The sequence below is a fragment of the Oncorhynchus keta genome, chromosome 19 (genome assembly GCF_023373465.1).
Source record: "Oncorhynchus keta strain PuntledgeMale-10-30-2019 chromosome 19, Oket_V2, whole genome shotgun sequence".
NCBI classification, from domain to species: Eukaryota; Metazoa; Chordata; class Actinopteri; order Salmoniformes; family Salmonidae; genus Oncorhynchus; species Oncorhynchus keta.
This window is the reverse complement of record NC_068439.1, coordinates 68,441,818-68,455,535: the sequence shown is the minus strand read 5'-3', so window position 1 is coordinate 68,455,535 and position 13,718 is coordinate 68,441,818. Positions and strand designations below refer to the sequence as shown.

The 13,718-nt window shown below is 43.5% G+C and overlaps 1 protein-coding gene across 4 annotated transcripts in view; it reads right to left on the bottom strand.

Moving 5' to 3' along the window:
* The window catches only part of LOC118398758 (transcription regulator protein BACH2), a 111,889-nt gene that overhangs the window by 49,041 nt on the left and 49,130 nt on the right, over positions 1–13,718 (bottom strand). Inside the window, exon 1 of one of the 4 annotated variants that reach the window (XM_035794427.2) lies at positions 6,731–6,892. The exons of the other annotated variants lie outside the window; for them this stretch is intronic. The gene's annotated coding sequence lies outside the window, so the exon portion shown is untranslated. Of the gene's footprint in view, positions 1–6,730; positions 6,893–13,718 lie in introns of those variants that run through there. 4 annotated transcript variants of the gene reach the window in all.

Genomic DNA, 13,718 nt, shown 5'->3' with positions numbered 1-13,718 from the left:
ACTGGAACTCTTCCAAGTCAAGGTAAGCTTTTAGTTTGACTAATTTATTGCCACCGGAACATGCCTGTAAAACTGCTAAACTGCTTACTGACTGTACACTGTACTGCATGATTTGAGTGGGTTTACTAACACATTAGTTCTGTTAGCTATGTTGACTATGATGTTACTTTATCTAATATGATGACAACAATGTAGGCTATGTGTAGCGGTTAGCGGTTATGATATGGTTTGGCTTGGTCGCAGACAGCTGATGTGTTGTGCATTGAAGTCCACAAGCAAAGGGAAAAGGTGAAAGGAGGAGCGCATAGATGTTAGAAGGAATACAATGTGGCTGCTATGAAAGTGAACTGTGTTTACGCGTGATCAGGGGTGTATTCATTCTGCCGATTCCGTTGAAAAACGTTTCTTAAACGGAAGCAAACAGAACGAAACAGGGATAAACATACCTGAATTTGTCCAATAGAAACTCATGTTTGCAACTGCTGGACTGATGATTACACCTAGATCAGTTAGATGCAGGCAAGAGTGTGCAAAGCTGTATTGAATGTGTCACTGTCTATGTGTATGTGTCTGTCACCTCAAATGTTGCTCTCGACCTGTGTGCACCGACGTTGTATACATTACTTCATAGACTAGGTTGTAGCAAACCTCATGATGGGTATAGGGAGAATTAAAGTATCATGTAGTAGCCTAAACATATCGCTGGTCCATTGAACTAGGAGAATGGAATATAAAGGGCAGTCATCCAATATGCTGAAATAAAAATAAGGAAATGCTCATAAGAAAAATGAGCGTCCTCCCTCATCTTAAATGGAATCGACCGCCACTGGTAAAGAAGGGGTGGTTATGAGAAGACAATGTATAGCTGTATTTAACTCTGGGTCTCCTCAGGCCACAGAGAAGGGTTGCAGAGGTGTCAGACAGACACAGAGACAAGTCAGGCTATACCGGTGTTCATTAAAGCCCAACTCAATCAACAAATGTACCCAGAGCCTTTTCACCCGGATAGAGATCAATATTATGTCAATACGCCTCGATCCCAAGCAAAAGCAAAAACAGCAAATTATTATATTTCGACCAGTAGGCTGCCAGCACTTGAAATATTAATGTAAGGGATCCAGTTAGATGCCGGGAGTGTGCCATGTTCACACATGAAAATGTAATGTTGCTTTTCAATGGATGAGAGCCTGAAACGAGTAGATCCTGTTTTCCTGTTTAAGGCAGGTGTGGCCTACAGTGTTATTCAGACCTGGTTATGGTAGGTGTGGTACACAGTGTTACTCAGACCTGGTTATGGTAGGTGTGACCTACAGTGTTACTCAGACTTGGTTAGGGCAGGTGTGGCCTACAGTGTAACTCAGACCTGGTTATGGTAGGTGTGACCTACAGTGTTACTCAGACCTGGTTATGGTAGGTGTGGCCTACAGTGTTACTCAGACCTGGTTATGGTAGGTGTGACCTACAGTGTTACTCAGACCTGGTCAGGACAGGTGTGGCCTACAGTGTAACTCAGACCTGGTTATGGTAGGTGTGGTACACAGTGTAACTCAGACCAGGTTAGGACAGGTGTGGCCTACAGTGTTACTCAGACCTGGCTATGGTAGGTGTGACCTACAGTGTTACTCAGAACTGGTTATGGTAGGTGTGGCCTACAGTGTTACTCAGACCTGGTTATGGTAGGTGTGGCCTACAGTGTTACTCAGACCTGGTTATGGTAGGTGTGGCCTACAGTGTTACTCAGACCTGGCTATGGTAGGTGTGACCTACAGTGTTACTCAGAACTGGTTATGGTAGGTGTGACCTACAGTGTTACTCAGACCTGGTTATGGTAGGTGTGGCCTACAGTGTTACTCAGACCTGGCTATGGTAGGTGTGGCCTACATAGTTACTCAGACCTGGTTAGGGCAGGTGTGGCCTACAGTGTTACTCAGACCTGGTTATGGTAGGTGTGACCTACAGTGTTACTCAGACCTGGTTATGGTAGGTGTGGCCTACAGTGTTACTCAGACCTGGTTATGGTAGGTGTGACCTACAGTGTTACTCAGAACTGGTTATGGTAGGTGTGACCTACAGTGTTACTCAGACCTGGTTATGGTAGGTGTGGCCTACAGTGTTACTCAGACCTGGTTATGGTAGGTGTGACCTACAGTGTTACTCAGACCTGGTTAGGGCAGGTGTGGCCTACAGTGTTACTCAGACCTGGTTAGGGCAGGTGTGGCCTACAGTGTTACTCAGACCTGGTTATGGTAGGTGTGGCCTACAGTGTTACTCAGACCTGGCTATGGTAGGTGTGACCTACAGTGTTACTCAGAACTGGTTATGGTAGGTGTGGCCTACAGTGTTACTCAGACCTGGTTAGGGCAGGTGTGGCCTACAGTGTTACTCAGACCTGGTTATGGTAGGTGTGACCTACAGTGTTACTCAGAACTGGTTATGGTAGGTGTGGCCTACAGTGTTACTCAGAACTGGTTATGGTAGGTGTGGTACACAGTGTAACTCAGACCTGGTTAGGACAGGTGTGACCTACAGTGTTACTCAGACCTGGTTAGGGCAGGTGTGGCCTACAGTGTTACTCAGACCTGGTTAGGGCAGGTGTGGCCTACAGTGTTACTCAGAACTGGTCATGGTAGGTGTGGCCTACAGTGTTACTCAGACCTGGTTATGGTAGGTGTGGCCTACAGTGTTACTCAGACCTGGTTAGGACAGGTGTAGCCTGGTTATGGTAGGTGTAGCCTACAGTGTAACTCAGACCTGGTTATGGTAGGTGTGGCCTACAGTGTTACTCAGACCTGGTTAGGACAGGTGTGGCCTACAGTGTAACTCAGACCTGGTTATGGTAGGTGTGGCCTACAGTGTTACTCAGACCTGGTTAGGACAGGTGTAGCCTACAGTGTAACTCAGACCTGGTTATGGTAGGTGTGGCCTACAGTGTAACTCAGACCTGGTTATGATAGGTGTGACCTACAGTGTTACTCAGACCTGGTTAGGACAGGTGTAGCCTACAGTGTAACTCAGACCTGGTTATGGTAGGTGTGGTCTACAGTGTAACTCAGACCTGGTTATGGTAGGTGTGGCCTACAGTGTAACTCAGACCTGGTTATGGTAGGTGTGACCTACAGTGTTACTCAGACCTGGTTATGGTAGGTGTGACCTACAGTGTTACTCAGACCTGGTTAGGGCAGGTGTGGCCTACAGTGTTACTCAGACCTGGTTATGGTAGGTGTGACCTACAGTGTTACTCAGACCTGGTTAGGGCAGGTGTGGCCTACAGTGTTACTCAGACCTGGTTAGGGCAGGTGTGGCCTACAGTGTTACTCAGAACTGGTTATGGTAGGTGTGGCCTACAGTGTTACTCAGACCTGGTTATGGTAGGTGTGACCTACAGTGTTACTCAGAACTGGTTATGGTAGGTGTGGTACACAGTGTAACTCAGACCTGGTTAGGGCAGGTGTGGCCTACAGTGTTACTCAGAACTGGTTATGGTAGGTGTGGCCTACAGTGTTACTCAGACCTGGTTAGGGCAGGTGTGGCCTACAGTGTTACTCAGACCTGGTTATGGTAGGTGTGGCCTACAGTGTTACTCAGACCTGGCTATGGTAGGACAGGTGGGAAAAAGGGCTACCTAAGTATGGTTCTCAATCAGAGACACCGATAGACAGCTGTCCCTGATTGAGAACCCTACCCAGCCAAAACATAGAAATACAAATAATAGAACTAAAGAACATAGAACACCCATCCCAAATCACACCCTGACCAAACCAAAATGAGACATAAAAAGGCTCTCTAAGGTTAGGGCATGACAGGCACACAGTGTTACTCTCTAAGCTTTATCTTCCTGACTGATGTCTTGAGATGTTGCTTCAATATATCAACATAATTTTCCTTCTCATGATGCCATCTATTTTGTGAAGTGCACCAGTCCCTCCTGCAGTAAAGCACCCCCACAACATGATGCTGCCATCCCCGTGTTTCACAGTTGGGATGGTGTTCTTCGGCTTGCAAGCCTTCCCCTTTTTCCTCCAATCATAACGATGGTCATTATGGCCAAACAGTTCTATTTTTGTTTTATCAGACCAGAGGACATTTCTCCAAACAGTATGATCTTTGCCTCCATGTGCAGTTGCAAACCGTAGTCTGGCTTTTTTATGGCGGTTTTGGAGCAGTGGCTTCTTCCTTGCTTCGCGGTCTTTCAGGTTTTGTCGATATAGGACTCGTTTTTTACTGTGGATATCGATACTTTTGTACCTGTTTCCTCCAGCATCTTCACAATTTCCTTTCGACTTCAACTGTAAATGAGCATTTCACGATCTGACAATGGTAGCCTACCTTTTGGGCTTTACATTGGAGATTTGCAAGTTTTCCATGGTTCTAGGATGATTTTTATTATGCAAAAATTGCTCCTTCATTTCCTGGTTGCTAAAATTGTAATAGTTTGTCTAATTTCAGTTTATGTGACAAAACAAGCAACTATACTGAAGAAAATCATTGTACCATCTAAACAGGTGTGAAATACATTTTCCATAATCCAAAATATTGTATTTTCAGCTGTGTGAAGCTGGTGTACAAAACCGAAAGTAAAAGATGCAAAAATGAAACTTGAGAGGGAAGCATAGAAATAGCCAACATTGAACAGATCTACCATTTCTTAGACCTGCTTTCAATGAGAATGACAGATCTATAACTTACATTTCGAATGTGAATTTGGTCGGTTCGCCCAAAAAGTTACATATTGCAGCTTTAGGTAATTTTGAAGCCAAATAAGCCAGCTCACTGAAAAGACTCGGAATGCCCACCACTATTGCAGAGCCAACGCTCGAGCTCTTGCCTGCTGACCAAAGAGGAATGGGATCCGCTCTGTTTCTGGTGGTTGGGAAGGAGGGAAGAAAGAAGAGAGAGGGGAGGAGAGGGATGAGGAGATCTCATCTGATTTTGCACACTGCCGTAGCACTGGGGGACTTGTTTAGTAACACCATTAAAGAGATCTGTACAATTCAACTTGTTAACAACTAAGGTAGTTCATGTCTTATAGAGGCAGTTAGAGGGCTATAACCTTCAGCATGTGAATCAATACTAAGAACACCATAGGGATTCACCATCTAAGAGAAAACAATTAGTGAAAAGTACAATAGTATAGTCTGTTTAAATTATCAATGGCAACAGTTAGCCAGATTAAAGTAGGTTAAAATGCTGACGTATTGCTGTGAAACATGAGGGTGGTCCTGCAGGCTGTTGTGCTCCTTACACCAGTATATAGCAGATTAGTTATTCCATATGCTCCACATCAGAGACCTCACTCATCAGTCATCACTAACTGCTGATTGAAATGAAGCATACATCGTACTGTATGCAGATGTAGGATCTTAATTTGAGCCAGTTTGCAACAGCAGGAAAATAATCGTGCAGCAACAGGAAATGTAAATTATTATGTGGATTATAATTAATGGTGTTACCTACAGAGAAAAATGACTCTCCTTGAGAGTATCAAATTAATTCTAATGATGATGGAGAATCAAATCAGAGCTCATTAATTCCATCGCACAGGGCTTTAGTCAAATGAGTGTGTCAACGCAGGCAGTAACAACTAACAAGATGTTTTGAAGCAGTCTCTCATTTAGACCAAGATGTAATGAGGTTGGATCGATCACTCAGCTTTAAATTGCTTTAATCGCAGAATCTACTTTACGACAGTGCTGAGACAACAACTATGTGGCTTGCCAACAAATAACAACACAGAAAACCACTTCCTGACAGAAATGCACCTTATGCAGCTCATGCCTGGAAACACAATATAGACAAACGTGCTCGTATTACCTCAGATGGATTTCTCAACTGGGCCAGTCATTCTGTAACTCTCCTTCTCACTCGGGTAACTTTATTGTCTCGCTATCTGTTGCTGAGTACTGAGTACATCTGTGCATATGTGAGTGTGTGTATGATGTGTTTGTGTGTGTTTCACTATGCGTGTGTGTGAGTGTGTGTGTGACGGCATACCACAGTATTTTAGGCCTCTTTCTGCTTAAGCTGCAGCTTGCATGAATCATGATTTCCCACATTGTAGGTCAGAAAGTAGGATGAGTCATAACACTGTCTTATATGGTAACATACTTGTGACGTGAGTTACCTGTGGACCTGGGCTATCTGGTCCGCATGGACACAAATGTAAATAATGTTCCCAGTTGCATCATATTCTGCAGGGTAGCCTAGTGGTTAGAGCATTGGACTAGTAACCGATAGGTTGCAAGTTCAAATCCCGGCGCTGAGAAGGTACAAATCTGTCGTTCTGCCCCTGAACAGGCAGTTAACCCACTGTTCCCAGGCCGTCATTGAAAATAAGAATTTGTTCTTAACTGACTTGCCTAGTTAAATAAAGGTCAAAAAAACAACAACATCTGTGTCAACTATCAAATTGACACTGTGATCACACTATAGAGTCTAGAGAAACAGAGTAGAGACCTTAGAGCTTTAAGATTGTCATGAAAAGCGCTATAGAAATGTAATACATTATTATTATTATTAACTGCTTATATCTGAGCTGGAAATTTAAAACAAAAAATATATTGTGATGGTAGATGAGGCAATGGCTGTCTTCAAGAAGGATACGGTAATCCCCTACATCCAGATACCGGAATTTTACCTAGTAACTTGATGTTATTTACATGGTAAACATGTAATAAGTGCAGAGTACATTCTTTTGTGTGTCTAATCTTGGAGAGTATCACAAACTACTAACCTTAACTTCTGCACCTCAAGCAAATTCCTCTCACGTCTCCCTTGTATCGATGTTTAAAAGCCCTTCCTCCTCCTGAGATCAGTTCAATCATTACAGAACCCTTTCTGCAGAAGCTCAACAACCACAGGCACCTGGGCCAAATCAACCACACAAGAACTGTGACGTGAGCAAAACACCCACTTCTTCACATCAGCTTGGCCTGAAACATGCAAACACTCACACCATCACATCAGCTTGATCTGAAACAAGCAAAACACCCACACCATCACATCAGCTTGATCTGAAACAAGCAAAACACCCTCACCATCACATCGCATTGCCTGAAACAAGCAAAACACCCACACCATCACATCAGCTTGGCCTGAAACAAGCAAAACACCCTCACCATCACATCACATTACCTGAAACAAGAAAAATACCACTCACCATCACATTACATGAACAAGCAAAACACCCTCACCATCACATCAGCTTGGCCTGAAACAAGCAAAACACCCACACCATCACATCAGCTTGGCCTGAAACAAGCAAAACACCCACACCATCACATCAGCTTGGCCTGAAACAAGCAAAACACCCACACCATCACATCAGCTTGGCCTGAAACAAGCAAAACACCCTCGCCATCACATCACATTACCTGAAACAAGAAAAATACCACTCACCATCACATTACATGAACAAGCAAAACACCCTCACCATCACATCAGCTTGGCCTGAAACAAGCAAAACACCCACACCATCACATCACATTGCCTGAAACAAGCAAAACACCCTCACCATCACATCGCATTGCCTGAAAGAAGCAAAACACCCACACCATCACATCAGCTTGGCCTTAAACAAGCAAAACACCCTCACCATCACATCACATTACCCGAAACAAGCAAAACACCCTCACCATCACATCGCATTGCCTGAAACAAGCAAAACACCCACACCATCACATCAGCTTGGCCTGAAACAAGCAAAACACCCTCACCATCACATCACATTACCCGAAACAAGCAAAACACCACTCACCATCACATCACATTACATGTACAAGCAAAACACCCTCACCATCACATCAGCTTGGTCTGAAACAAGCAAAACACCCTCACCATCACATCGGCTTGGCCTGAAACATGCAAACACTCACACCATCACATCAGCTTGGTCTGAAACAAGCAAAACACCACTCACCATCACATCACATTACATGTACAAGCAAAACACCCTCACCATCACATCAGCTTGATCTGAAACAAGCAAAACACCCTCACATCACATTGCCTGAAACAAGCAAAACACCCACACCATCACATCAACTTCACCTGAAACAAGCAAAACGCCCTCCCCATCACACCAGCTTGGCCTGAAACAAGCAAAACACCCACTCCATCACATCACATGAACAAGCAAAACACCCTCACCATCACATCAGCTTGGTCTGAAACAAGCAAAACACCCACACCATCACATCAGCTTGGCCTGAAACATGCAAACATCCACACCATCACATCCGCTTGGTCTGAAACAAGCAAAACACCCTCACCATTACATTGCCTTAAACAAGCAAAACACCCTCACCATCACATCACATTACCTGAAACAAGCAAAACACCCTCACCATCACATTACACGAACAAGCAAAACAACCATACCATCACATCAGCTTGGCCTGAAACAACCAAACACCCTCACCATCACATTACCTGAAACAAGCAAAACACCCTCACCATCACATCACATTACATGAACAAGAAAATCACCTTCACCATCACATCAGCTTGGCCTGAAACAAGCAAATCACCCACACCATCACATCAGCTTGGTCTGAAATAAGTAAAACACCCACACCATCACATCAGCTTGGTCTGAAATAAGTAAAACACCCACACCATCACATCAGCTTGGTCTGAAATAAGTAAAACACCTTCACCATCACATCAGCTTTGTCTGAAACAAGCAAACCACCCACACCATCACATCAGCTTGGTCTGAAAAAAAACTGCCAAAAGGGAGATACAGTAGTTGGGGGTATTTCAGATTAATCTGGTTACCACAAGGAATTTGAGCGTTGCCACTAGAACCAGAGCTGTGTGGTGATTGGTGAATGGGCGGCTGGGCGCATGTGCTAATTAAGCCTGGTGATTGGCAGACCATAGGGCTGCTGGGAGGAGTGTGTCCGAGGTGGGTTTATTCCCTGAATTATTAATGGGGAGGAGGGGGGTACTAGGGGTTATGGGTAGTGTTGGAGAGGAGCCCGGTGGAGGGATTTACACAAAACACCAAAAAAATCCACCAGAGACAAAAAAATATATAATATGAAAATGTTGATGAGATATTTGGCAATTAAATAAAACTTCACCTACTAATGGAAAAAAAAACAACAACAACAACCTGCAAATGGAAACTCTTCTCACAGGAAGGAGGTGACACACAGAACCACCCACGAGAAGCCTTCAAAGGCTGAGGGTGTCGTTCAGTGTGTGTGGTGTGAACATGTATGTGTGAGTGCGTTGGAGGGCATTCATCCGTTGATATAGAAGTGAAAAAGCAGCTTTTCACACACACCACAGCACCCTTGAAGGTGTGATATCTAGCTATCTAGCGTTGTAAGAATAGATACAAGTGCTCTCTCTCAGTTGTAGCGTGAGCATGGATGTGTGAACTAGAAAGCACAGACATGTTCAAGATCCCCAGCAGAGATCAGAAAGAGACGCTACCAAGCTAAACCATAAGGCAGAGATGAAAGGCTTCATTCAGGGTGATGACTGATTGTAATTCATCTACGTTGAGCATAAATAAATAATACGTTTCTCTGAGAAATCAGAGCTGAAGACAAAGATTGCATCTCAAATGGCACCCTATTCCCCATGTAGTGCACTACTTTTGACCAGAACCCTATGTTATACATTACATAGGGAATATGGTAACATTTGAGACACAGACAAAAGCTCCACCATGGTGAAAAAAATTCACATGACAATCCTTCCTGTTTCTATGGTTATTTACAGTTGTCATGTTATGCCCCATTAACCCCAGTTCTTACAAGAAGCAAGATTATACACTTGGAAGTAAGAGAGCCATACTGTACAGATTGTCCATTCTCCAAAATGTGAAGGCTATCACTCATTCATCATGTTTTTAAATATAGATTCATTAATGAAGACTTTAGTTATTGCTTTTGAACCACAGTTTCAGTTTTGAAATGTGAATGGGAGGGTCAGATATTCCTTTTTTTTTACATTGACACCCTGCAGTATTTCCTCTTTAAACTCAACAGCTGCAAAATGTGTTCCTTAAAATCAATTTGAACAAGAAGATGAATAAAGGAAACATGGTTATACTAATATACTAATGCCAATTGAATGATAAAGAATGACAGATCCACCATAGACAACTACAGCAGACTGGACTGGATAATCTGTCTAGAGTTTCCATATAACTGTACACATAGCCTCACTCCCTCTACTATGCTATAAGGTCACATAAATGGATGTCATGTAGTGTGTCACTAAGGTTGTCTAGGGATACACTGTCTGCCTGCACACGCTGCTGTCAGTTCATGACTTGCACTGTGGCTGGCTATGGTGAGGGGGTTGCAGTACGTTCGCACATACCAACACATGAAGTGTCCCTGGTCCTGGCCCAGCTGAGGAGAACTTGCTCACATTACACAGACACAGAGTGACTGTCTGCCAGTGCCCATACCAGGTCAGATGACCTGCTGGCAGAAACACTGACAGGAGTGTAAGAGAGCTAATCTGGGAGCTGAGGTGAGGCTGCAACACATGTGAATGTATGTGACTGGGGATAATGAGTCTGCATGTGCACACTAAGACAAACAGAAGAGTAGGTTGATGGTAAATGTTGTGAAATTAATGCCATACAGATCATGAACAAATCCTGTAATAATAAATTATACCACTCACCACTCATCATACACACAAGTCAAGTGATGTATTATTTCATATGCAACATCTTCGTGATTTGGCCTCCTACAGTGGTGACTCGACTAGTAACACCACTTCCTATGGAATCCCCATACCTTAGACCAGTGGCTCCCAATCAGGGGTACTTGGACCTCTGGGGGTACGTGACTCATGAGATCATAGGTCTACTGATAAAATGCACATGAGAGGGTACTTCAGGGGTACTCCGGGCAGAGCAACATTCAGATGGTGGTACAGCAACCGAAAAAGGTTTGGGAACCACTGCCTTAGACAGTCATGATAAGGTCAATGAGGGGCTGACACAGAACAGTCAACAAGTTGGAGCAACCCAGACGTGATCAGTCAGAGAAGGAGATAGGAGGTGTACGTAAGACAACCCATGTGTGTCTGAAATACATTGAGAGGGCACGAACTGAAAGGTTATGGTTGAAGAAAGCACAGATGTGACACATACTGTGGTTAGTGTGGGTTAAGACACCTCTGTAGGTGACTCAAACTGAGAAGAGAAATCCACTGATTAGCATATGCACTCTTGTTGTACGTGAGAGTCTTGAGACACACTGGAAATATTCTGAGGGAGGAAACACTGACTGTATCTGTGGTGATGATCAGCGTGATTACAATAATGCCATTTCAATCACTGCCAGAGGTGGATGTTATGTTATGTCTGTGAGAAATGCACATGTTATGTATGTGAGCAATGCACATGTTATGTATGTGAGCAATACTCACCATTGCTCTTTGAGATAAGTACTGGTTGAAGTATTTTTTTGGTCGGTGGTTTTGTCTCCTCCACCACATGTTGTTGTTACTTATTATGGACAAATATTGCTGCTATGTGACCAATGCTATCTAGTATCAATGGTGCTCAAATCTGAACCCTTAATCCAGACATATGTTACCCTTCATACCTTCTTCAATTATTTGTATTTGTATTTATTAGGGATCACCAAGGCAGCAGCTTCTCTTCCTGGAGTCCAAACACATTAAGGCACTTACATTACATATAAAACAAAGGAAAAAACAGTACATCATATAACATTATTACATCACTACATATCTACAATACAAAATGTATAAAACCACCAAGGTACTGTTTACATGATCCATTGTTTACAGGGCTACTGGCCAAATGTTTACAGGGCCAATGGCCAATCTTACACTCTTGGGCCTGAGAGATCAATATATATCTCTGGAGCTATTGATTTCTGCTTGATTAAAACACTGAATCTTAACAAGTCCTCCAGACCAGACCAAGGCGGGAGGGAGGGGTGGAGAGAGACGTGAGTGCAGCCAAGGTCTTGTGAGGGCCAACCATTATAGATTGTACCATTATAGAACTATATCTATTGCAGAAGAGGCTGGTTGAAAATGGTTGGTTGAAATGAGTACAATAGAGTTTCTATCAAAAGGATCCGTATCTACAGGCTATGTTGTTTTTCCCTTTTCATATTGATTCTGTTTGTAATGTAACTATTTTTCTCAAAATGCCCTCGAAAACAAGATGTCCCATCTCAAGAGATTCATCCAGCCCACAAATATCGAAATAAACGCAAATGAATAATGGTTTCTATACATTTCAGAGTATAGTGTGTTGTAGAGATACTGTGCAGATTAATAGAGCTCCACCAGATATGGTTAGTTATTCATTCCATGGCAGTGTGAAAGTATTTTATTACAGTCTGGCCTTTTCAATGACTCAATAGAACAGATGAGAGAGAAGTCCCATTCAGGTCTAGTGTAATTATAACTTCACAGACACACCGCCACTTTCAACTATTTCCATTTTTAAAGAACAGGAGCTCTGTCTGATTATCATGCCAAAAAGTTGCAGAATCATGCAGAAAAAGCTGCAGAATCATGGCCTGGAGTATTTTCTATGTTGATTTGAATCTGAGGTATAATGACAACCTCATGCAACTAAAGCTATCCAACTTCTATTTTTTATAGGTGCTTTTTCTGGCCACACATTTCCTGTTGTAGGTCGACACAAAGAGATGAATGAGAAGGACATTCCAAGTGTAGGGGAATTAATGTAACTCACATTCAAATTATTTATTTCATGTGTGATGAAACCAAGGCGATAGACAGTGGGTGTGAAGAAAAACCTACTGTGCTAATGTTTATCACAGCTTAAAAATAAGCATTTTCCCCAGCAGTCAGTCAGTCAGAATGAAAGTCAGAGGGCCAGAAGGGTGTTTTATAGGGCAGCCTTCCATGGCCATCCATCCCTTTGGATTCTTCAATTAAAAAGATACGACAATAGACTGGGCCTCAAAGTGAAGTCCCCCCTCACATATGTCGATGTCTTGCTGGAGTCTTACTCTGGCCCTGACACCTGACTGCTGTGTTTCCCAAACATCACTCTCTCCTTTTCAACTCACGTTTGAAGTCAAGAGCAGAGAAAATACAACATTGACGGATGTAGGAGGTCATGCAGTGTTCCTTCTGGATAGAGGGATCTCGGGGAGAAAAAGCGCACGCAGGCTGTTGCTATTTGCAGATGAGGGTCAGAGGCTGGCTGAAATGACACGTTGGACCAGGAGGAGGTCTGCTGACAGGAGAGACATTTACTTTTCCAGTGACAACCTGGGAGCACAGCTCTTGGAAGGTAATGATTGATGCGCTGTGTCTGACTGAGCATGATCCTAAGCGTTTTAGCTCTAGTCTGTGGGCTAGCCAGAGCACCCACGCACAGACTGGACATGCCTGCCTGGCCTCAGCCCCTCTGCCTGCGAGAAAGTCACTGTTCTAACTCACACATAAGCGGTCCTTTTTCCGTCCCGCGGCGCGCCGCCACTTTCTGACTGAGGTCAACCTCTGGCGAACCACAAATGACTCCCTAAAACGCAGGCAGACAGGGCAGAGGAGAAACTACAGTTTGTTTGTTTATGGTTTAGGCTGCACACTAAGTCCCCCCTTATTTTTAGCAGTCTAATCTGTCAATGGATTTATAATGGCCGAGACTTCACAGTTGAAAAAACATGAATGAATAAAAAGAGTAATGTCAAAGTGTACCCACCAGGTTTTTTTTGCCTGATCTCTCA